Source organism: Schistocerca cancellata, chromosome 5, assembly GCF_023864275.1.
Source record: "Schistocerca cancellata isolate TAMUIC-IGC-003103 chromosome 5, iqSchCanc2.1, whole genome shotgun sequence".
NCBI lineage: Eukaryota > Metazoa > Arthropoda > Insecta > Orthoptera > Acrididae > Schistocerca > Schistocerca cancellata.
Genome location: NC_064630.1, coordinates 120,991,625 through 121,015,243, shown reverse-complemented (window position 1 = coordinate 121,015,243; position 23,619 = coordinate 120,991,625).

Sequence of the window (23,619 nt, the reverse complement as noted above, 5' to 3'; positions counted from 1 at the left end):
GCAACACTTTCGTCATTAGGGAGGGCTGCAGAGGCGGCTTGGCTCAATATTTTCCTAGGGGACTTGCAACTACTTGTTGAGTCCATGCTACGTCGAGTTGCAGGACTATGCCGGGCGAAAGCAGATCCGACACGATATTACGAGGTATTCCAAGTTTTTTATCACCTTAGTAAATTTAGGAGAATAGAAGAGATAGCTGTGGATCTATCAGGTGATGAGCAGTTTGACTTTAGGAAAAGTAAACCTAGCAGAGAGTAAATTCAGACTTGATAGAAGCAGCAAGACTGAAGAAAAATGAAGACACTTTCATAGGCTTGGTCGACCTATTAAAAGCGTTCCTTAGTTTAAAGTGGTGTAAGATGTACAGTATTCTCAGGACAATTGGTGCAAGCTACGTATAAAGAAGGGAAATAAATAATATATACATAGATCGAAAGAGAAAAACAGAAACAGAAGACCAAGAATGAGGTACTCGGTTTAGAAATGTCATAAGACAGGGATGCACTGTTCGACCACTACTGTTCAATCTATACATCGAAGAAGCAAATTATAAATAAAAGAGAGGTTCTGGAGCGGAATTAAAATCCAGGGTGAAAGCATATCAATGACAATATTTGTTGATGACATTGGTGTTTCAGTGAAAGTAAGAAAAAGTTGTAGGACCTTTTGAACGGAATGAACAGTCTGATGAATAAAGAATATGGATTGAGAATAAAACGAAGAATGACGACGGTAAACATTGTGTACCACGAAGTAGACTAAGTGAAGAAATTTGCTACCTCAGAAGCAAAACAACACCTGCTGGTTGAAGCAAGGAGGACTTAATAAGAAGACTAGGACAGGCAAAGAGGATGTTACTGGCCAAAAGCAATCTACTAGCATCAGACCTAGTCCTCAACTTGAGGAATAAGTTTCTGAGAATGTACTTCCGAAATACTGCTTAGTACGGAAGTGAATCATGGATTATGGGAAAACTGAAAAAGGAGAAAGTCGAAGAATCTGAGATGTGGTGTTGTAGAAAGATGCTGAAAATTAGGTGGTTTGATAAGACAAGAAATGAGGAGGTTCTCCGCAGAACCCGCGAAGAAATGAAAATGTGGAAAACATTGACAAGAATAAGGGACAGGTTGACACGACATGAAGTAAGGCATCGTGGAATGGTTTCCGTGCTATTAGAGGGGGCTGTAAAGGGTGAAAACTATGAAAGGAACTGAGAACGGAAGACAGCAAACAAATAATTGAGGACCTTGTATGTAAGTGCTACTCTAGGACGAAGAGGCTGGCACAGACGAGGAATCCTTGGTGGAGTGCATCAGACAAGTTGGAAGATTGTAATTTTAAAAAATGAGATTGAGGAACTGTATAAAAAGCCTTCCAGAAATCAAGAAACGCTGCATTTATTCAAGAGTCGTTACCTACTGCCTCCTAGATCTCATGGACGAACAGAGGATACTGGGCGTCATAAGACTGTTGTATTACGGAAACCATGTTTGCACAGAGAAGTTTTTCGTTTTCCAAAATGAAAATAATACGAGTGTCTAAAATATCTTCCAGAATTCTACAAAAGATTGACGTTAGCGATACAGCCTTGCAAAGATGAGAGTCTAACTGATGGCCCTTCACGAAAACGAGTGTGATCTGCCTGTGGTACTGGTTGCTTGGACCGCTTCGTTCCTGCAAAGACTTACGACAAACTGTTGCTAGAGCAGGAGTGGATCTCAGTCATATGTGAACGAAGTTTGGTTGAAATTGCTCCATGATCCGTGAAACTGTGGATTTGGCGCTACTGAGTGTAGTTTCCGTTTACTTTTTACATATTATCGCCTTCCCATTCCCTACCTCAGAGTAGCTAGAACGTGCTATCCCTATACTATTTTTCTGGGTGGTAAGTCAACATTTGTTTGGTTAAAATACGTATTTGTTTGTCTGAAATTTCTCCATCTATTCCAGAGTTATTCTTACCATTACGTGTCATTCCCTCCCGATTCTCACTCTCTCTGCTTAGGCTGCTAGGCCTCTTTTAACTCCGTTCCGTGTAGTTCCCTAGACAGAAAGTCATTAGTGTATCAGATTGGGTTCCATGTGCAGCTACAGTACCTCTAACATATGGTTGCTCATCGTATAAGAGCAAGCGTTGCGATTTATACCTCTTACTGAGAATTGGTAATAATGTTTACTGCGCTTTTTGACGATGACGAGATAAATTAGAACCCAACCACAAGTATTTCAGTAGTATACATTCTATTTTTCGTCGGTTTTATCCCAACGCTCAGTTCACAGTAGAACATGCGTCATTTCGGGTCCCCGTACGCTGTACACCTGCAGCACAGAATCCGACAGACCCTGTCAGTAGCAGCGGTAGATTACTGTTAATCTGACAAGTTGATAACGATTTATCGCTCTTGCCGTAACATATAGAGGACAGGTACCGCAGCGTGACACACCTGCTGTTAGCGGGTCTGCTTCGTTTTTTGTCCCGTGACGCACAGGTCACAGAGACCATGGATTTACACTTGTTACAGCAACCCATAAAAAAGCTCGAATCTTATGTCTCGAGTGTGACGATAATTTTCCAAAGTAAAAAACACATCGTGCGAGGTAGAAGACATTTTCAGAAAAACACAGTTACGAAAAAAGGTCATTCAAAATTAGTAGAAACTTGAAAGTTGAAAACTGGATGTGCGAATGAAATGTTATGCAGATGTCTGGGCAGTTTTCTTTTGTTCAATAGTTTTCAAATATGTAGACCAAGACTTACTACAAAATAATTTATATTACTGTAGAACTAGAGAAAAGTCATGTATCTGCTTAACATGGCCTCTTAAAACACACTTGATCAGGACACTATAACTTTGGGTGCTCCTTAGGATGCCACACTTGGATAATTTCTTTCACTAATATTCGTTATTAACTTAACACTGAGTTCACACAATAGTTCTACAGCTATATCGTTTGCAAACAATAAAAGCATACTTTTTACAAACACAGGTCAGGAACTGAGTTACAAAGCAAATCATGTGGGGGGAAGAAACACAATACAATACATCCCTTTGCCACACGAAATTCTGGAAGGGTAGAAAATCTACTCTCTCAGATATGTAGGATACTAATATCAGTGTAGGACATCAGCTGCAATAGAAAAGAGAATATTTTTAGTCCTACAGAATGCCATCTGGTCGATATATGGTATTACTTTGCAAACCTCAGCTGAACCATTAGTAGGAGAGCAGTGGGCATTCTGGATCACAGGAGTAGAATACCAGTCATTCTGGAGCTAATTTATATTTGACCTTGGCCTTGACAATCCCTTCCTCCCTTCCTCTGACCCATCCATCCCCTCCCCTCCCACTCCCTCTTCCCTCCTACTACTCTCCCCCTACCTCCAATGACCCTCCCTTCCTCCTCCCCTCTCCCCTCGTCTTTTACCTAAGTCATGTCGCTTCCTCTTCCCTGAACTTTCCTAAACCACATTCCCTTCTGGGAAATAGGTTAATCAGAGAACTTCTAACTGAATTATGTTGCATGTATTTAGCTCTCCTAACAACAGCTAATATTTTACCGTCATATCAGCCCATTGAATCATGTTTCTCAACTCCTTTTTAAGCCATGCCATTTGCTCACATTTATATTTTATTTACTGGATTTAGGCAAATTAGAGAACTTACTATGTCAAGCAAGGGCAGGGCATGACATCAGTCTCGTCCAGCAGAGATGAGAATTCCGTATTGGTCTGCTTTGGGGTTTGAGGTGGCATATACTTTACTTGTCTGCATACAGCCAATTCTTAAATATCCACTGTTTGAAAGCTATCATGTAGTATAATGTAGGCAACTCATATTGGATATTCTATCTGTCATGCAGTTTCAAATAGGTGAATTGGCGTTTTAAATGCACTAGTGTCTAAACAAGGGTAAATCCAATCATATTCAACTTGGAAGCAGCTGAGTTATTTATTAGGTTCAGCCTACAATGGACACCAATTGCCCATGTGACCCTTGAACTCACAGTCCTCAGTGGTGGCGTATTACCGTATTGTCGCCTGTGGCTGTCACGGCTCAGCATGGTCTGGGAGCAAGTTGACCGTTCACTGTAGATATTTTCAGACAATGGCATAGCTGCATCAGATGCTTTTGCTGCAGAGTGTTATGGTCATGCCAAGAGTAGGGCACGCTGGAGGTCCGCTCCAGCAGCAGCAGGTGATGGAACTGGTGGAATCCAGGGAGCAAACCCCAGCCCCCAAATTCTGCCTGGTGGCACCTGGCAACAATAGACGCCAAGCTGATCAGTGATTAGAAAGGTTCTAGTTCGACCTTCAGTAGACTCGAGTTGATGGTGGACCTTACTATTGGCTTTCTCACAGTATTGACAGACAGCAATAGTTGAGCCAACAGAAATAGAAGAGTGAAGATGTTTACCTGGGCCATAATGTCATCACCCATTCTGCAGTGTTCGCGTCTTTCCAGCTCGATGGCTTGTATTTATATGCACCAGGGTCGGGAACACTGACATACATGTGCCCCAACCATTAAGTAGCTCACCTGTCGCAATGCTGTAGGAGTGTCCTAGATCTCGATAACACTGCTAGTTGCCAAAGAAGTAGGCATACCCATGCACCAAGGAAAACATTATGGCAAAATGCTGCGCCAGCTGATTACTGCAAGTAGCGCGATTATGGCATTAAGTGCTTGCACCAGCCAGTGCAGCTAGACAGGCATTATAAGTGCAGATTACAAGAAACACTCTGAGGTATATAGCTTAATATATAATGCTATAATGCTGTGATGGAGCGTGTCTGCGAAGACCTTGCTAGCTCAGTGTTAGATAGTGCTCATCTCTGTGAAAGCTGTGCTATCTCAGCATTAGATAGCACCCCAGTTCCAGTTAGGCGTAATGAGACGATGCTGCTGTTACTTTTATGACGCAGGCATCACAGAAAACTTCCACGCATTCATAAACATAATGAAATTGTTAAAAATGTATCCCGCTGATATATATATATATATATATATATATATATATATATATATATATATATGTTGTTGTTGTGGTCTTCAGTCCTGAGACTGGTTTGATGCAGCTCTCCATGCTACTCTATCCTGTGCAAGCTTCTTCATCTCCCAGTACCTACTGCAACCTACATCCTTCTGAATCTGCTTAGTGTATTCATCTCTTGGTCTCCCCCTACGATTTTTACCCTCCACGCTGCCCTCCAATACTAAATTGGTGATCCCTTGATGCCTCAGAGCATGTCCTGCCAACCGATCCCTTCTTCTGGTCAAGTTGTGCCACAAACTTCTCTTCTCCCCAATCCTATTCAATACTTCCTCATTAGTTATGTGATCTACCCATCTAATCTTCAGCATTCTTCTGTAGCGCCACATTTCGAAAGCTTCTATTCTCTTCTTGTCCAAACTATTTACCGTCCATGTTTCACTTCCATACATGGCTACACTCCATACAAATACTTTCAGAAATGACTTCCTGACACTTAAATCTATACTCGATGTTAACAAATTTCTCTTCTTCAGAAACGCTTTCCTTGCCATTGCCAGTCTACATTTTATATCCTCTCTACTTCGACCATCATCAGTTATTTTGCTCCCCAAATAGCAAAACTCCTTTACTACTTTAAGTGTCTCATTTCCTAATCTAATTCCCTCAACATCACCCGACTTAATTCGACTACATTCCATTTCCTCGTTTTGCTTTTGTTGATGTTCATCTTATATCCTCCCTTCAAGACACTATCCATTCCGTTCAACTGCTCTTCCAAGTCCTTTGCTGTCTCTGACAGAATTACAATGTCATCGGCGAACCTCAACGTTTTCATTTCTTCTCCATGGATTTTAATACCTACTCCGAATTTTTCTTTTGATTCCTTTACTGCTTGCTCAATATACAGATTGAATAGCATCGGGGAGAGGCTACAACCCTGTCTTACTCCCTTCCCAACCACTGCTTCTCTTTCATGCCCCTCGACTCTTATAACTGCCATCTGGTTTCTATACAAATTGTAAATAGCCTTTCGCTCCCTGTATTTTACCCCTGCCACCTTTAGAATTTGAAAGAGAGTATTCCAGTCAACATTGTCAAAAGCTTTCTCTAAGTCTACAAATGCTAGGAACGTAGGTTTGCCTTTCCTTAATCTTTCTTCTAAGATAAGTCGTAAGGTCAGTATTGCCTCACGTGTTCCAGTATTTCTACGGAATCCAAACTGATCTTCCCCGAGGTCGGCTTCTACTAGTTTTTCCATTCGTCTGTAAAGAATTCGTGTTAGTATTTTGCAGCTGTGGCTTATTAAACTGATTGTTCGGTAATTTTCACATCTGTCCACACCTGCTTTCTTTGGGATTGGAATTATTATATTCTTCTTGAAGTCTGAGGGTATTTCGCCTGTTTCATACATCTTGCTCACCAGATGGTAGAGTTTTGTCAGGACTGGCTCTCCCAAGGCCGTCAGTAGTTCCAATGGAATGTTGTCTACTCCGGGGGCCTTGTTTCGACTCAGGTCTTTCAGTGCTCTGTCAAACTCTTCACGCAATATATATATATATATATATATATATATATATATATATATATATATATATATATAAAGCCAGTTGGTGCTTGTATAAAACCGCTTATTATCGCTACAGACCATTTTTGAAAGCACCGAAAAATGTCGGAGAGTCTGAAAAATATCGAAAAGGGTCAGAGTTATTGAAATTATCAGAAATAACCGGAAAGTACTGGAAGAATCGGAATTTTGTTACAAATGTGCGAAACATATTTGTTGCGTGAAGTTGCACAGTTTACGAGGCAATTCTTGCGCATTTATTTATGCCGCTCCCCAAAATAACACACTTTATGTTCCTGACAACAGTTCTTTGAATGTGTGTGTGTGTGTGTGTTTGTGTGTGTATGTGTGTGTGTGTGTGTGTGTGTGTGTGTGTGTGTGCAGACATCGCAAACTGTTCATGTAGTTTAAGAGAATCTTCTTCTTGCATTTTTCAACTAGAAGACATAACCACAAAATTCCAGAATACTGTGACATTTCTGTTTGCAAGCTGTTGGTGAAGAAGAGCAGCTGTTACAGGTAGTTCAGTAGTGTATGCCAGGGCGTGCTGAAAAGTAATGCCTACGAATTTTTTATTCTGTTCTCAACATCGGTTGAGATGTTACGTGTCATTCATATTTACTCAGTTGACTTCCCCGATTCGCTGAGGCAAGCTGGAACCCTCTGCTGTTAGAGGCCTCCGAACTGTAGCGTGTAACAGACTGTGTGCACGTAAATACGTCAGTGTGTGAGAAAAAGTGTGATGTAGTCGAGTTTCTAACCGCAGGAACCATGCCTCCAACTGAAATCCATAGTACAATGAAAACTGTGTACGGTGATGATTGTAATGACACCAGGAATGGGCGACATTGGGTTTTTTGTTCTCGTCAGGAAACGAAATGATGGTGCTAACGCCTCCGTGTGCGACAGAGCTTGGATTGTTTCCAAAATTTTAAGAACACCTTCGAGGACTTCCAGTTTAATAGTGATGAAGCGGTGCGAAGTGAGGTGAGGTTAATGCTGCATCGACAAAGTCAAGCACTCTTCACTGACGGTATCAACAGCTATTCTTTAGTTCGGAGAAATGTGTTCGTCGCCATTGTGACTATGTTGAGAAAGAAATACGTAGGCATGAAGAATAAAGATGTTGAATATTAACAGAGTTTTATTTTAAAAGTTTTAAGAGTTTTCACTTGAAAAATTCGGAGGCATTACTTTTCAGCACGCCCCCGTAATTACAAATAATGGATGAACCAAATGCAAAGTGCTTTAAAATCAGTGACAGCACTCTTGAACTGATATGCTTGGTTACTACTTTTAAAAGTCGAATATGCTCTGCTGTGATAGCTAATCATTGTGAGTTTTACACATTGCCAGCCACGAGTAGAGCCCCAGCTGGCCACACAGCAGCCAGTGTGTTAAGAAGCCTAAACTTTCTTGATGCTTGTCTTCTAGTTTTCATCAACAGAGCACCTGAGTTCCATCAGTTGCTAAAGAGAAATGTCTCACTTGTCTGTAAATTCCTACTTCACACATCAGTTGAGGTTAGAGAGATGTATAGGAGCAATAAGAATGCATTTCTGTCACTGCCTAATTACATGAATGAAATGCATTCAGCCATTGTTCCATACTGACTATTAGGAGAACTGGAAACTTCCCATGGCCTGATTCCAGTCGGGAGTTAAAAGAAATTTTGGAAAACATTAATGTAAATAAACAGTTGTATGCGGAGACATACAGAAAATTACCGAACATGCTGTGCTAAATGTTGATTCAAGAAACAATAATTACTGCTTCAGATAGTCCATTATAGCAGATCTGTACCAACCAAATAAATATGTGAGCCTTATACCTTATTATCTTCAGTATTCAGAGGTATTACAATTTGCAAACGTTTCGTTTCTTGCTGAATTGAATCACGTGCACGTATTTGAGAAATCAACGAAATGTATCTGTTAATGTGACCAGTATTCAGCATTCTAAAAACGAGTGGATGGTGAGAGGAGGGGTAAAAAGAGTATGGAGGCAAAGAGTTTAACGTGGTTTCACTACAAGTCTCAAAAAATCATAAAGTAAGCAAACACGTGCACCTGTTAATGCTGCCACTTGAGAATATGGAATTTACCTTTACTATCAAAGCTAGCACACAGCTGTATTACTCTTCATTATCATTCGATTGAAATATGTGAGTTGTGTTTGTCTTATTTTAATTCTATAGCAAAATTAGTTGCACATTTGAAACATCTTTTCATTAGCTCATTTTATTGTCTATCTGTCCATACAGTGTAAACGTAATAATATATTTTAAACTAACTTCATGGTGTGCTAGAGACGTGACATTTTAAACACAGATTGGAACTGCATGAAAAAGCAATATTAACTCGCTTTATTGTCGGTCTGTTCGGCAGGAGTAGGAGTTGGCGTGATACATGTTTGTGTTGCCTGACAGCTAAGCTGCCTTGCACAACCAGTGTGTTGTGGGACTAGTAGCAGAACGTGTGCAGGCAGGCATGGCTGAGCAGAGAAATGGGGAGGAGGATATGGATAGTGAGAAGGAGGGGAGATAAGATGGAATGATTCCACTACCAAAGAAACCAGGAACCAAGAAATGAAATAAGCACCGGACAATTAGCCTCATTTCACGTGCAGCAAAAATTATTTTAAGAACCATTAATAAAAGACTGGAAAAGGCAATGGAAGAGAATATGGCTAAAGAATAATTTGGATTTAGAAGGAACACAGGCACAAGAGATTCAAAAAGACTTGCGAATTTTGGGAGAGAGGTTTATTGGAAACAGAAGAGACCTATACATGTGTTTTATAGACCTGGAAAAGGTTTTTGACAATGTGGCTTTTGGAATAAGCTTACAACTATAATGATGGAAAAGAGAGCATATTGGAAAGCCAGACGATTTATAAACTCATTGTACTTAAATCAAACACCATCTGTGAAAGTGAGAATAGAAAATACCAACTGGATAGAACTAGGAAAAGAATAAGACAAGGCTTCTGTCTGCCTCCTGCCCTTTTCAATCCGTACTTAGAAAATATGATTGATCACTGTCTACTAAATGACAAGGAGGTAAAAATTGGAGGAAGAAGGATGTTGTGTCTGAGGTTTGCAGACGACATGGTTCTCCTAGCAAAAGATAAAAAAAATACAGGATATAGTAAATCCCATTGAAGCTACAGGGACGATTTATGGAATGAAAATAAATGCAAAGAAAACAAAGCAATAACATTGGGAGGAAATTAAAAGCTGAAGATAATCCTGAATGTAAAAGTATGAGAACAGGTGCAAAGCTTTAAATAGCTCAGAAGCTGGATAGAAACGGACTGAAAGAGCAGCACAGAAATTAAAACCACAATAACAGCGGCGAAAGAGGCATTTTATAAGAAAAGGAGAATTTTCTGCTGCAATATTGACAGATATTCAAGAAAAAAGGCTAATAAAATGCTTTGTATGGAGCTTTTCTTGTATGGTGCTGAAATGTGGACACTGACAGAGAAAGAACAAAGCAAGGCTGGAGACTTTTGAAATGCAGACATGGCGAAGGATGGAGAGAATAAGTTGCATGGATAGAATGAAAAGTGAAGAGGTATTGAGAAGAGTGGGAGAGCAAAGAGAATTACTGGGTGTAATACAAAGAAGGAAACGAACCTGGATTGGACATATATTAAGAATTAATGAGAGGGCTAATATAAACAGTCTTAGAAGGGTATGTGGAAGGAAAGAGGAGGCGAAGGAGGAAGAGGTTTCAGAACATGGATGATGTAATGGATGGCAGCACATACAGTGGTATTAAGAAGAAAGCTATGAATCGCATGAAATCGAGTCACAAGGACCTGCTGATGTAGCAGAAAACTGATGACGATGGTAACACTATTCTATTACAGATATGGTCAACTGAAAAGTCACCTATATGAACCTGAAATTTAACATATTTCTGTGATACAATCTCGCCAAAATGTTTAAAACCCATTGAGTGATTATACAGAAGCAAGACTAAAAAGTAGATAATAATTGTTTAAACAAAGATAAATTGCTAATATAGCACATCTTTAAAGTGGATTAAAGTATAAAATAATTTCTCCTAGCCCATACACATTTCCAACCCCATATAGATAGTTCTGAAAATTTGTGATCATGAAGTTTTAATAGCTATGAAAATTCTTGTAGGATTTATAAGAAAAAATATAGGGTACACACAACAGAAAATAGTTAGGAGGTGAACTATTCATGCGTCAGTTATATGTTGCACGTGTCCCACGTTTTTCGTTATAAATATTACAAATATTTTCACAGATATCAAAAACTCAGAATCACAAATTCTCAGAACTGTCTGTATGGAGTCAGGAATCAGTATGAGGTTTTTTTTATAATTTTTACTCCAATTTCCAAGTGTGTTACATTAAAAAATTTTATTTAAATAATTATTTCACAGTTCAAACCAATCAACAGTGTCATACCCAAGCCAGAGATACAGTACATAAAATTCGATAACTATAGGAAGAATTAAAGCTACTGTTTGTCATATACGCAGATATCGCAGACTTACAACAACCATATGTTAGTGATGAAATTTATGTACACAAACCATATACATAGAATTGTTTTCTAGACGCACTGTACTTACAGTGAGGAATGTCCGGATTTTCAGCTGTACCGAGATGCTGATTGTAGGGAATGGTTTAGTAAATAACGATGCTCATTGATGAGTGCATAAAAGATTGCTTGTTGCAAATCAAGCAGACGAATATTAGCCCTGAAGAAGAAGAAACGTTTAGAATAGGAATAATTTGCCAAATTTGCAAGGAACAATTCAAGCAAACTGATTTGAAGCACAAGGTTTCATTGTCATTTTACCCGGAGATTTCAAGAAGATGCTAACTATATTTTAAGGTATAAACCTAAAGCTGACAAATTCCAGTGCTCATTTCATAATTATTAACCTGTTCAAACAAGTAGAAAAATTGAAAATAATGAACTGGTAAAAATAAATGCAGGCCATGTCCCTGTGCTTGCAACAAACATGAAAGAGCATAAAACATTTACCAAAACGGTTATAGTGAAACATCATTGCGACATAACATTTTGGTTAATAGGCTATTTCTACTTACTCCAATTTATATTTGAGGACAGTGTCTTACGGTTGCCCAGTGTCTAAACAAGCACAAACTGCATCAAGCTTATAATGTGACTTCACCTAATTTATCAGTAGCTCTGCTGAAAACTACTAATGTAAAATTGCAACTTATTATGGACACAGAAAAACTAAAATTTATTGTGCATGGGGTCAGAGGTGGTATTGTTCAGTTTACATAGACATGTTGCTGCAAACAATTGTTTCATGACTGATTACTTTTAAAAGTTCGATTGATCTTATATTAGATTCATCGATGTTAATAGTCTCTACAGATAGGTAACGGCGTAATACCTACCACTCTCTGAATTTGCATAGCTACCCGTGGACTGTTTTAATGTAATGAGCATATCAGATCATTGAGACATAGGTTACATTTCAGAAGTAGATCTCGAGTACCTCTAAAATACCCATGAGCTTCACTCTAATCAACCATTACTCCCACGGAAAATTATACCACCACTAAGCATTAACAAGCCAGGAGTTCTAAAGGAGATGATGACCGCATTATAAGACAAAAAAGTTATGTGATTCACCACAGGAATTGAAAGTAAAGTTTAAATGATAATCTTATTATAAGCGGAACTCACAGGATATTATCGTTTCGTCGAGCTCCTTGAATGAAAAAATATGTCGCTATTAATGCTGAGACAATGCAGAAAACGGATTGGAAAACCATTTTTCATACTAATGAATAACAGAGTTTTTGATATATTACTATGCAGAATGTACGAAAAATGAGCGACGTGAGGTGGGTTCGGAGCTGCAGTTCTAAATGCGTTACTGAATTTCAAGTGCAGTGTCATATTTATGTGAACTTCTGGTGCTATTAAGTAGAGTTATCGTGGTTTTTGACAAACCCATTGCTGTAGTAATGTCTGTTGTAGATATTTCTGAGACGCTTCTTCTAGATTTCCATAATTGGTTATTGTTGTTGTTGTGGTCTTCATTCCAAAGACCTGTCTCGATCTTCGAATAATTTCTGCAACATACATCCTTCGGAATCTGCTTACTGTATTCACTCTTACATCCCTCTACAATTTTCACTCCCCATCCTTCCCTCCAGTACTAAACTAGCGACCCCTTCATGTCTCAAAATGTGTTTTGTCAACTGATCCCTTCTTTTAATAGTATTGTGTCACAGATTTCTCGTCTCCCCAGATCTATACAGTACCTCATCATTAGTTACGTGATCTATCCACCTAATCTTCAGCATTCTTCTCTAGCACCACATTTCAAAAGCTTCTATACTGTTCTTGTCCAAACTGTTTATCGTCCATGTTTCACTTCCATACATGGCTACACTGCAGAAAAATACCTTCAGGAAAGACTTCCTAATACCCAAATCTATATTCGAGGTTAACAAATTTCTCTTCTTCAGAAACGCTTTTCTTGACGTTGCCAGTCTACATTTTATACCCTCTCTGCTTCCGCCATCTCCAGTTGTTTTGCTCCTTAAATAGCAAAACCTGTCTACAGCTTTAAACGGCTCGTTTCGTTATCTAATTCCCTCAGTATCACTTGGTTTAATTAGCCTACATTCCATTATCCTTGTCTTCTTTTTGTTGATGTTCATCTTATATCCTCCTTTCAAGATTCTTTTACTGTCTCTGACAAAAATTTCAATGTCACTGGCAAACCTCTGTTCAACATCAGACGAGACATGGTCTGAAGATGATTTCTGATAAAATCTAAACCGTTCCTATTTTGACGTGTGATTATTAAATTTCAATAAATTCTTGCTATCAAGACTGGTTACTATTCTAATTAAACCTCAAGGTTTTTTATTACTTCTCCCTTACCTTTAATTCCTACTACAAATTTTCCCTTGTTTTCCTTTACTTGTTGCTGAATGTACAGTTTGAATAACATGGGGCATAGGCTACAAATCTGTCTCACACCCTTCTCAACCACTACCTCCCTATCATGCCCCTCGACTCTTATAACTGCCGTCTGGTTTCTATACAAGTGGTAAATAGCCTTTCACTCCCTGTATTTTACCCCGGCTGCCTTAAGAATTTCAAAGAGAATATTCCAGTCAGCATTGTCAGAAGAGTCCCTAAGTCTATAAATGCTATAATTGTAGGATTGCCTTTCATTAACCTATCTTCTAAGATAAGTCGTAGGGCTGCTACTGCCTCGAGTGTTCCTAATCTTCTGTAAAGAATTCTTGTAAGTATTTTGCAGCCATGACTTATTAAACTGATAGTTTGGTAACTTTCACACCTGTCAGCAGTTGCTTTCTTTGGGATTGGAATTATTACATTCTTCTTGAAGTCTGACGGTATTTCGCCTGTCTCATACACCTTGCCTGGCAGAAGAAAGAGTTTTGTCACGGCTGGCTCTCCCAGGGCTCTCAGTAGTTCTCACAGAATGTTGTCTACTCCAGGGACATTGTTTCGACTTAGGTCTTTCAATGCTCTCTCAATTTCTCTTCCCAGCATTATATCTCCTCTCTCATCTTCTTCTACGTCCTGACTATTTGTATAATATTGCGTTCAAGTTCATCTCCCTTGTATAGACCCTCAATATATTCACTCCACCTTTCAAGTTTTCCCTTCTTTGCTTAGCGCTGGTCTTACAATCTGAGCTCTTGATATTCATACTGCTGTTTCTCTTTTCTCCAAAAGTCTGTTTAATTTTACTGTAGACGGTGTCTACTTGGCCCCCTAGTGAAATATGCTTCAAAATCCATACACTTGTACTCTAGCAGCTTAGCCATTTTGCACTTCCTGTCAGTCTCAAGTTTTACACACTGAAAAAAAACTGTGGCAAACATATTAATACATGGTACTCAAACAAAGTTAGGAGAATACATGATGTAACTGGCTCAAATGTTTATGATGTTATTATAAGAGATGTGCATCAATGGTCCGACACTTCGGATTACTCCAACAACATCATTCATAATACCCCATGCATCAAAAAAGTAAGCGGGTTTAGCGACAGATGAATTATCAGGAAACCTTATTACATAATTAATGAGCTGAAAATTGAAAACTAAAATCCGTCCCAACAAGTCTCTGAAGGCCCTAACGGTACTGGCCGACCGCTGTGTCACCCTCAGCCTATAAGTGTTATTGGATGCTGATTTGTGGGGGCGCGTGGACAGACAGCACACCGCTCTCCCGGCCGTTTTCTGCTGTTATTTTATTTTTGTTAGACAAGAGATTGTGTTTTGCGAAAGCATTTGTAACTGTTTCGCATTATACACACTTTAAGTGCTGTATGATTTATTGAAGTTATTTGGAATATATCGTTAATTCTTTAGGTACAGAATTTTATGGTGGGTAAAATGCACTACATATTTTTAGAACTATTTATGTAGCATGTGAACAATTAAGCCTTACCTTGTCGGTCGAGCACCATCTTGTATCTTCAAACAGAAGAAGGTCTTTTAGCATGGAACATGTGATACTTCCAAACGACCTGAATTTCTTTAATGTCTTAACAATTTTTGTCTAGTTCTAGTTTGCAATTGCCTCTATTTCAAGATGTATTTAATTTAATTTACCACTAATTTTTGAAAATACTTCTACTTAATTTGATTTCACTTACTTACTGCTGATGTGTATAAGGGAAATAATGTAACAGATAGACTATCAAATGCGGTGCTGAGAAGAGTTTCTCGACAGCAACGCTTTTAAATTTCAGTCCAGTTTTGGTACCTGAAAACAAGACCATTTTATACCTTGGAACATGTTTTAACATTTGAGAAAACCTTAATTTTCCGGAGTAATTTCGCTAGAGGCGAAAGTTTCAAACCTGTACCAACTCTCTTGCCTTTATAATTTGATCCAAACAACACATAGTTTCTAATATAAAGAAATGTAAACTGACGTTATTGACAAAAGACGATGAATGCTTCATAATCGATGATAAAGTGGATAATGCAGTGTGGGGTCATTTTCGAGAAGATGGGACTACACAGCAGCTGTGTGAGCAATAGGAGATGATTTAAAATTGATGTAGTAGTAGAACACTGAATGTAATGTATTGAAACTGTAACCTACTAGCTGTAGATTTAAAATACTGAAACTGTAACCTATACGCTGCAGATGTAGGAAAGATGTAAACTGAAATGGTAAGCTACGTGTTGTGGATATATCAGGAAATTGAAACTATAGCCTACGTGTTGTAGATGCATTATGAAACTGAAATTGTAATACGCTGGTTGTCGATGTATTATGACAACGTAACAAAAAACTTCCGTAATACACTGGTGTGTAAAACTAAGGACAAAAGTAACTTTCATATGATGTTTCACTGCCAAGTAACACAGCTCTGGTGAAACTTGCTGCAAAGTCTGCTCGTTGCTCTGAACTGGACACACGTCACAGTTGTTGACTGATACTAAGTTATGGCTGCAGGTTTTTTCACTGCTCTTTGTTCTGTTGATAGATGTTGCTAATGAGTCGTAAAGCATTAGCGTGCAGTACCCGTGACGTTCCTACGTGCCTGACTACCTTATGTAATGTTTCATCGATTTTTAATATAAAAAACTTTTCCTATGGTCATTTTCGTGCACGGGAAAAGTGTGATGCTGATGACAATTGTCTGCATTTAATCTTGTGATTAGACGCTACACTCATTTTATTAATTTATCTGAAGATGGCTCATTGCTCAGCCAAAACTAATAATCAATGATTGTAAAAATACTGCAATCTGGACTATTAAAGAATTTTTACATAAAAGATATTTAATGTTTAATATTTGCATAGATTGCTTATCTCCACCCTTACCATTTCAAGAAAAAAGAGAACTTCTAGTTCCTTCATAAATTAGTCTCAGGCATGTATTTGTGAAAGAAGTCTGATTAAACTACAATAGTGTAACACATTACTTTTACATTCATCGACATGATCTTTTTACTGTAAATATTTGTAGTAACATGATTATTGTGTTTGCCATTGTTTCTTCTTCTTCTTCTTACACTCTAGGCTTATGTCTAGCTCTTCCTCGGCCTTTCCACATTTCCTTTGCCCCATGATCCACTATACAACAAATTAAATTTTGTCATGTGTTTAAGTAGCATGCTAAGAAATATATATATCCTTGTGCTCAACATGTTAGACTCTTTGGAATTATTGCGTTGTGCTTTGGTACAAAACAAAAGAGTCTCTCTTAGAGTCCTTCTTGCTATCCCCTTCTTCATCTGTCTCTATAAACTTAAGATCACTATTTTTGTACCTTTAAGTTAATTGTAAACAATAACGTTAATGTTGCGTTAAAATGAGTTATTATCGTATTGAACATGTGTCGTAAGCATCACTAATTACCGGTACAGATTTATTTTGTGTTTCACCAACTTACTTCCCCCGGAAAGCGAAAGTTTGGTGATCCAACAACTGCGAGCCAACAGTGTGCTTATCACATGCATATTTGCGTGCGTTCTATCAGAAGCTGTATTCTAAATTATTTTGTGTACCTAGTCCGGTTATTCTTGATGAACACTGCGATTATTTTGTCGGATTGTACTACATATTAACACAGTCCTCCATCACCAACTTATCGCTCTGCTACAGCGATATCTGCGCCTGGTTTCACCGCAACAGAAAATTTAACAGGTGGCAAAGCGCAGATTCAGGTTCAGTGTGGGGTCTTGTTTTGATCCAATCCTAACTACAAACCAACATGATCATTTTTCCTCCCGCTGTACCCTTTGTGATTTTCACCACCTTCGAACAATTCGCATTCTTATGTAAAATGCACTCTACCAGTCCATCTTTATTCTGATCTTTTTACCGGATAAAATCACAATTGATAGTTTAGGAAGTCTTTGTGGTGGCATACGAAGTACATGTTCTCTCCATTTTTCTTTGCTTTGGATTGCCTTTTGGTTTATGGGTTACACCACTAATTCTTCCCATAAACCTTAAGCGTAAAACGAGGGAAGAGACAAAACTGGAATTTTATAAAGTCATGGCAATCCGCACTTTATCGTAAGAGGGCGAAATGTCGACAATGCAAGGTAAAGATTTACGGCAACTAGAGATATTAGAAATGAAATTTTTGGGAGCTGTGAAAGGCTACGTTACGGAAGTCAAAATTCTCCTTGTGTTTAATAATTAATAATTCGCATAATGTAACTGTGTGTGACTGTTTCAGTGATTTTGTAAGAAAAATAAATGAATAAAATTTGAACGGAGAAGAAACTGAGCACGTAAAGCGATGTGTGACGCTGCTATTTATGGTGTTTATGAATTCCATAGATAGTGAATGGTTTTCTCCCTGAAAAACAGTTGTTTGCGTGGTGAGGATCTGCGGAAGGAGGAGGCTACGAGCAGCAACACGACTTCTGAAAACATTCAAAACTTGCTTACGGGAACGGGATCCAGTTAATTCATGGCATAAACTAGTAAGCCATGCCGTGCCGTGATTCATATGCTGTTGCGGACATTCGTTCGTGACATTTATCGTCCAATATTTCCGTCTCTTTCATCTGTACAAGGACATACATCAGTATCAAGATTATAATCTACACGGGAATGCACAGTCGCAGCCTCTAGTGAAAAGGCGCTATATGTCTGCTTAAGGATTTAGCAACTGACTCACTCCTCCGAAGACATCTCTTGACGACAGTTTAGTGAACAGGAATTCTTTCCAGATTGGGACTAAATCAAAGAAAATATGTTACGGCACAAGCAGCACTGCCCATGATCATGGAACAACATCTAGAACGAACTTGCATTTACTAGAAAGAAGTAACATAAGAATCTGATTAGCATTTGCTACAAAAGAACAAAATTGTACCATCATTTGTCCAAGGAGATTAAAGAGAGTCTAAAACAAATTTGCTTTAAAAGGCATTTAAAAAGCACTTGTTAAGCGACATATTGCATACAGTGATGTATTTATTTATTTTATTTAACGTATGGCATTTAAGTACATTTCAGTGTTGAATCGCGTTATTCTACATTACATAACATTACATATACTCACAGACAAACATCTAGTCCTTGTATATATTCAATGGACTTATGGGATGCCATGAGGAATTCTTCAAAAGTCCCCACTGAACGCTTTGGCACTGCATTCTTCTCTGATTTGTTGAATGGTCTGCTAAGGCGCTCCACAGTCACATGCTGGCGAAGACAGCAGTCCCCTTTTGAACAGTGAGTCAGCACGTCTTCCATGCCCGGTTCTTAGTCAATTCAGAGTTGACAAGCTCTTGTGGGGCTGATTAAATCCAGGAACTGCCTCAGTAATACAAGGCATTAGGTGGCAAGTTGTTGGGGCATTTTGGAGACGTTCTCTTCTCCGAGAGTTGATGTCAGACCCAGTGAGGCTGTCGAGAGCAAGAGGAGGATGTCTTGAACGAACCCTCTTCGTACTCAGATCAGGTATATCGATGTGTACCGGTAGTTCAGGGTTTGCTTGTATTTTGTTGTATTCGCGGACCAAGGCTGCTTCTCGTCGCATTTCTGGGGGTGGTATATGACTCAGGACAGGTAGCCATATGTTAGGTGTAGACCTAACGGTTCCTGAAATAATGCGCATGGTGTTGTTAAGTTCAACATCGAATTTGTTCACATGGCTACTGTTTAGCCATGCTCGTGTACAGTACTCTGCCGCTGAGTATACTAGGCTCAGTGCAGACGTCTTCAGGGTTGTTGCCGTTGATCCCCAGGTGGTTCTGCAGAGTTTATGGATGAGGTTGTTTCTTGTTCTCACCTTGGCAGCTGTTTTTTTTTTACAGGTGTGATTTAAATGAAAAGGTTCAGTCTAACGTAACGCCTACGTAACTTGAGTCCTTGTTGTGGTTGAGGCGTGTGTCATCAAACTATACTTCCAGAGCTCTGTCGGCTTCTCTGTTATTGAGATGGAAGCAAGTTACTTCTGTCTTAGTGGCATTAAGCCTAAGCCTACATTTACGGAAGTATGCTGCCAGGACAGACAGATCGGGTGTAAGGGTTTCTTCCATTGTATCAAAATCAGTGTGCCTTGTTGCAATGGCCCAGTCGTCAGCGCCGGCCGGGGTGGCCGAGCGGTTCTAGGCGCTACAGTCTAGAACCACGCGACCGCTACGGTCGCAGGTTCGAATCCTGCCTCGGACATGGATGTGTGTGATGTCCTTTGTTTAGTTAGGTTTAAGTACTAAGTTCTAGGGGACTGATGACCTCAGAAGTTAAGTCCCATAAAGCTCAGAGCCATTTTTTTTTTTTTTTTAAATCAGCGTAGCCAAATTTCGTACAAGCTGTTTCTGGCAGCCGGCCGGAGTGGCCGAGCGGTTCTAGGTGCTACGGTCTGGAACCGCACGACTGCTACGGCATTATTGTACACTGGGGACAAATCAGATTACGTTACGATATTTTAAACATTCTGGCCTTGTATTTGGGAGGAAGGAGGCTCCAATCTCCATATGGCTAACATGACTTACGTTTTCCGCGATTTCTCTGAATTACAGGAAAGTAACTTCCGCATGATGTGTCGCTATCAAGTAATACAGCGCCATGAAACTTGGACCGTACATAAAAAGAACTGCTACAGTATAGTACAGAAGGCAAGTGAAAGAGATACTGGGACGAGCAGAAAAGACAGTTTTATTTAAAGACTATAATGTCACTGAGGACACCGCATTTCATGATGATTCCTTGGACATTACAAAAGGCAGGACATGGTACTTTACAGAGTGTGCATCAGGAAGGACGGGACTGGGTGCTCTGCTAAATGTTCCCATACTGGCCACAACCTTGGTTAGGAGTTCCTACCGTAGGGCGTTCCATTTGACCGCCAGCGAGGTTGACAACTGCTGGACGGTCGTTGGTGGATGTGGCGGGCTGCTATACGTCTTCGGCCGGTACTACACTATCAAATTTCTTTGTCAAAGATTTGATCAAAGATGTGATCAAATATTCCGTCAAATATATTTGACAAAGATCTTTGACGTAGCGCTAGAAGGAGTATTACACTGTCATCATATTTTTCGTCAAATTTCTAGATGGATGACAACAACAACTTGTTATTAACCGCAGCAGTTGCATGTACCACAACTGCACTGTGTGCACATGCGGATGAGAAGCGGGGGAAAAAAGGAAACATACCTGGGTGAAACCGTGGGTTTTACGAGCACACGATGAAAGCATTCAACAAAACTTGTTACGTGAGCTTATAGTGGAGGACGTCAAGTCGTACATCAATTACTCAAGAATGGATGAGCATACATTTCTGTATGTGCTCAGTGAAGTGTGTCCTCGTATCACAAAGCACAATATTCATTTAAGAACTGCTACATCTGCAGAAGACAGGCTCACTGTAACACTCCGATTCCTTGCTACAGGACAGGGTTAGGTTAGGTTAGATCAGGTCAGGTCTCCAATCTTCTTAATCTATTTTTGTATTCAGGGTGCCTCACGTTCTTAAGTGCCTCATCAGCATCATATATCTCTATTAATTTTGTAGTTGTCGGCACACACCAATTATATTTACTGGCAATGTTTATATAAACACTACAGACGACAGAATGCTGCGGCGATGCTAGCGCTCCGTGTGGTAACTTGTCACATTGCAGTGAACAGAAGACAAGCGACTTCTTTGATCAAATCTACAGCGAGGCCCTAGATTTGATCAAATATTGGACGACATTTGACAAAGTTCCCTATTACACCATCAAATAACTTTGACAAAGATTTTTGACAAAGATTTTTGACAAAAATATTTGACAAAGAAATTTGATAGTGTAATACCGGCCTTCCCAAAGCAACGCACACGTGCACGAGGTCGTTTAAGTCGTGGGAACGGGCCGGCAGTCAGTTCGCCTAAAATCGTCTAGATCCAAGAACTCCTCTACCTGCGCTGTTCGATGCGATGGCGCATTGTCATCCATAAGAATGAAGTCAGAGCTTAGAGCACACAATTAAAAGAAGCACAGGGGGAAAGAGTGCAGCGTGACCTTAACACTGACCAGGAACACTGTACCGTATTCAAAGATTTAGTGGTCAGTAAACCCACGCAACGTTATGCCTCCCCACACCATGACATCTTGACCCCCAAAACAACTACGTTCGACAATGTTCCTGGGTGCATTACGTGTTCCCAACTCACGCCATATGGTGTGAACGCCCAGAATCTCTACTGAGACTGAATCTGAGGTCCAGGTGTTACAGCAATCTAGATCTCTTAACATGTAAATGCCCATATATATTAATTATGTTCTTTTCTAAACTTTAATATCATGAAATGTCCGTTAACTTTGTAACGGTGATCTACAGCTGAATAAATCTACTAGTACCGCTACTACAAAGACGAGTCATAGGCGGTACATACGTGCATGACTGCCCCATACGTGTACTCTAAGCCCGCATCTCGTGGTCGTGCGGTAGCGTTCTCGCTTCCCACGCCCGGGTGCCCGGGTTCGATTCCCGGCGGGTTCAGGGATTTTCTCTGCCTCGTGATGGCTGGGTGTTGTGTGCTCTCCTTAGGTTAGTTAGGTTTAAGTAGTTCTAAGTTCTAGGGGACTTATGACCACAGCAGTTGAGTCCCATAGTGCTCAGAGCCATTTGAACCATTTTTTCGTGTACTGTAAGTGGCTCTTCGGGAGGAGTATATTTATTTATTTACTTTTTATGTTTTACTCATTTGTTCGGTGTCTTTAAAAACATGCGTGAGTGTAATTGTGTGGTCCAATACGCAAAATCTGTTAAATGATTTTTAATTTAAATCTACCATTCAAAGATATTTAAATATACACTTTGATTTTTGACTGTTGAGTTATTTAACTAATTTAGAAAATTATTTCAAAATTACTTTTACGTAACTCGCAACTGAGCAGTAACATCATCAAACATAATGGACTGATTAATTCCAAGAACATTACTTGAAAATGAAAATGTAACAATATTATAATTAGCCTCGGCGTATGTGTACTTTAAGAGTATGGACTCAAATATTGAAATTATTGTGGGCCTACACAACACTCGAAGAATACTCTTCTTACCATCCAATTCAGGCTGTGGTAGTCGAATCCTGGCTAGCTAACGTTGCTCTCCGCTGCGGCTCATTGCTGTGACAAAATGTTTGTTAAATATTAAAGCGGGCGATATCTGCGCTTCCGCTATGATTTCGCTTTATAGGTCGACGTATAATTGCGTCAGTTGAAGCAACGGCCTCTAAAATTGTGGAGCTGTAAACGTCCTTAAGAAACATTAATTCAATGCAAGGAACATGACAGAGGGCTCACTGCACATCGAAATAACTCACATACAACCTTTAACGTACTATATGACCAACCAAGCCCGCCTGGCTAGCCGCGCGATCCAACGAGCTCCTTCCTGAGCGGGAATCCGCTGGGCGGGTTAGTGTTGAGGTCCGGTGTGCCGGCCACTCTGTGGATGGTTTTTAGGCGGTTTTCCATCTACCTCGGCGAATGCGGGCTGGTTCCCCTTATTCCGCCTCAGTTACACTACGTCGGCGATTGCTGCGCAAAGACTGTCTCCACGTTCGTGTACACCATAAGTACTCCACCATGCAAACATTTGGGGTACACTCGCCTGGTATGAGACGTTTCCCGGGGGGAAATCCACAGATATCGGTGCAACTGTGACCACAGCCTTTAGCGCCCCTAGACTGTCAATAATTGCTCAATTTTGCATGAAGCCCAATAATATTCAACGTCTATGGGTTACATTGGGAGGCTGCACAATAATAACGAAAATATCAAAAACTTTTGAAATATTTTGCACTACCCGGAAATATTGTGCCATCCGTGGCCAGTACTGACAATATCTTTGCCCGTCTCTTGCGTGCTACAGACTGTGGATGTCAGTGTTTCACTGTTCGTTTTGTTGTGGTGTTGAAAATCTAATTCAAAACAAGATAAAAGAGCGTTATGATTGGAATGCACCGAAATATACGAATAACTGCCGGCATTGTGCGATGTTAGGGCAGATAAGTACAAAAACAAAATGTTACGAATGAATAGTATATCGATGCTGCTCA